General features: G+C 38.4%; 1 pseudogene; it reads left to right on the top strand.

Moving 5' to 3' along the window:
• Nucleotides 1–645: 645 nt before the first annotated feature.
• The window catches only part of LOC109100253, a 19,283-nt pseudogene continuing 16,775 nt past the window's right edge, over nucleotides 646–3,153 (top strand).

Below are 3,153 nucleotides of genomic sequence, written 5' to 3'. Positions count from 1 at the left end.
ACACAGTACGTTAGACAGGTATTTTGGTGCAGGATTATGTAGGCATTTATACACAAATAAAATAATTTTGAAGTGGACTGGAAGCCAATGGAGGGCTCCCAAATGGCATGGTCATATTTGTGACCATTTTAAAGAAATTTAGCTGCAGCATGTTTAACTAGTTGAAATTGAGCTACCTGAGACTTGGAGATACTGTAAAACAGAGAATTGCAATAATCCAAACACAAAGTTATAAAAATGTGGATAACTGTCTCAAGAGACTTTTCAGACAGATTTTTTATTTTTTTTAGAAAGTGAACGAAGCTGGAAAAAACTACAGGCAACGATGGAGGATACATGTTTTTCCAATATTAGCCGACTATCAATGAGAACACTAAGGTTACATACACAACTTGAATTAAAAGCAGACTGATTGCCCAGGGCGGAATTAATAACTCAGATTTATTAGATGGACCAAAAATTATAATCTCAGTCTTAGAGTCATTTAGAGTTAAAAAGTTGTTGGATAGCCAAAGTTTGACCTCGTCAAGGCAGGAGAGTAGAATGTGTAAAGCAGAAGGGTCATTTCTTTTTATTAGCAGGTAAATCTGACTGTCATCCGCATAAAAATGGAAAGATACTGTATTTTTATTTGTTTCTTTTTACATGATTCTCTCAGGTCCCACAATATCGAACTCTGATCCATGCCATGATTATAACACTCTTGATGAATTCTGGAGAGACATACGGCAAAAATCAAATGATCCCATGAACTACTATAACCATGATGACACGCTTGTTGAATGGAGTGGCTGGTATCGTCTGTATCTGAATGGAGAAAGTGCCCAGATGTCTGAGTGGTGCGTGACTAATACAGGATGTGGTGGTGAAACTGGACTGTATCTTGGCGGTTCTCATCCAAGAGTTGAGGATGGAGTGGTGACCCGGGAAGTTTTTGCAAGTCAAATAAGTTCTAACCAGTGTGACGACTACAGATCCACATCCATCAAAGTAAAAGCCTGTGCAGGAGATTATTACGTCTATAAACTTGTCAGGCCAGATGTGATGATCAACAGGCCTTCATATTGTGCAGGTGCATCTTCTTTTCTCTGGATTTTTTTTTTGAATATCACTATCCAGAATAAATTCTCTTTTTATTAGATATTTTAACATATATCTTAATGAATTGGTTAATGAAATTAAATGTTTGAACCAGTTAGAATAAGGTTTTTAGTTGCTTCAGAGCTGGGATGTAATATGTAAGGGATAATCAACGGTTTACCGTGCATTAAAGGATTTTAAATGCACAACATGGAGGTTCGCATCGGGTGGTTGCCTCAGTGAAGTGCCTTTAAAATCCTTTAATGCACGGCAAGCCATTGATTATCTTACTTATTCCATGGTCATTTGCCAAGTTATAGACAAGTTAAAACTGGTATTGCTCTGCGCAATATTTGACCGGAAGGGTAAAAATGACGATTACGGTTGCTCTAGCATTCTGGCCGCATCAGATCAGACACAGAATTGAAATGCGCAGTAAGATCACATTTATTTGAATGAATTATAGCATTTATTTCAATTAATTATCGACCGAGAGAGTGAGAGAGATAGAAAGAGAGAGAGAGAAGAGAGAGAGAGAGAATGATAGTTGTGTGTGCTTTACCTGTGTCTGCGCATCTTTCTACAAACAATTAATTACTTCAAAAACACCACCTCACTGTTGAGGAATATAATGTAGCGATCTAATATCTAGGCTATTTTATTAATAAAAATCGCGGGGAAGTGTTGACAAAAAATTTATGTGTGTGTGCAGTGCAATCTGCGATCTCGGACCTCTCTCAGTCTCTCTCTCTCTCTGTGTGTGTATGTGTGTGTGTGGTGTGTGTTTATGCATCAATTAAAGCAGCGTATTAATATGGAATGGTGATTAAACTGACTTGGAACTACCTGTGCATTAAACGGTTTTACTGCATATCTGCCAGCCAATCAGAATCCAGTATTCAGACAGACCATGGAATAATCTAAATTTCTTCCAAGTTCATACAGTATTTTAACAGTACATTTGCAAACTCTATGACAGTTACTTTCCAAAGCATCAGCAGTGATCCCCTGCTACAACTATGAGTCTTTGGATCGTCCCTGGAGAGCGACCAATGAAAGTGGAGGGTGGATTTGTGAAGAATCTTTCTCCTGGAATGGCTGGTACCGACTTTTCAACTATGGAATGAACATCCAGATGGCAGAGACCTGTGTGAATTCATACAGCTGTAGCACAGACTATAATCTGTGGCTCAATGGTCCTCATCCTCAGATAGAGGATGGAGTGGTGACTAGAGAGGTCTGTGCAGGGTTGTATTGGGGTGGCTGCTGTCATTACAAGACAGACCCCATCAGAGTGGAAGGCGTGTCCAGGCAATTATTATGTCTATGAACTTGTGAATCCACAACTCGGGTGTTCAGGATACTGCACAGGTACTGTGCTTTTTTTCCCCCACAAGTCTTTCAAACATTTTAGAATGATTTCAGTAATGACAGTACACATGGTTTAACTTTCACATAATAATTACATTGATTTACTGGTTTGACCTCACAAAGTTTTGATCTCATCATTTCTCACTGACACAGACTACGACCCGTGCAATAACTACAACATACTTGACAACTACTGGAGAAGCACATTCAATTACTGGTCTATGTATGGATACATCTCTGATGATCATGAAGTGACACACTCAGCGTTGAATGGGATGGCTGAGTATCGACTCTTCATTGATGGATCAAGTGCTCAGATGCCTGAGTGGTGTATATCCTACATGTCATGTGGAGGTTCTGTTTCTCTGTGGCTTGGTGGCTCTCATCCTCGACTAGAAGATGGAGTTTATTTACTAAGTAAAAATTCACGGCTCTCACTATGATCCAGTGCAGTTACTACAGATCTGAACCAATCCAGGAGAATGAAGCTTTGTCCTGGAAAATATTGTATCTACAAATTTACCAGAATAGCAGTCTCAACCAGCTCCTGTATATTGTGCAGGTACATTTATTCATCTTGTATTTAATATGCTTATCCTAAATTGTATTGTAAACAATCATATGACAACTAATTATGCAGATTATCTTAGAGTTGGTCAGATCTAATCTTAAGTATTTAATGTACTCTTTTTTTTTTTTTAA

The sequence above is a fragment of the Cyprinus carpio genome, chromosome B1 (assembly GCF_018340385.1).
Source record: "Cyprinus carpio isolate SPL01 chromosome B1, ASM1834038v1, whole genome shotgun sequence".
Taxonomy (NCBI): domain Eukaryota; kingdom Metazoa; phylum Chordata; class Actinopteri; order Cypriniformes; family Cyprinidae; genus Cyprinus; species Cyprinus carpio.
The sequence above is the reverse complement of the archived record's forward strand: the minus strand, read 5'-3'. Positions and strand labels throughout refer to the sequence as shown.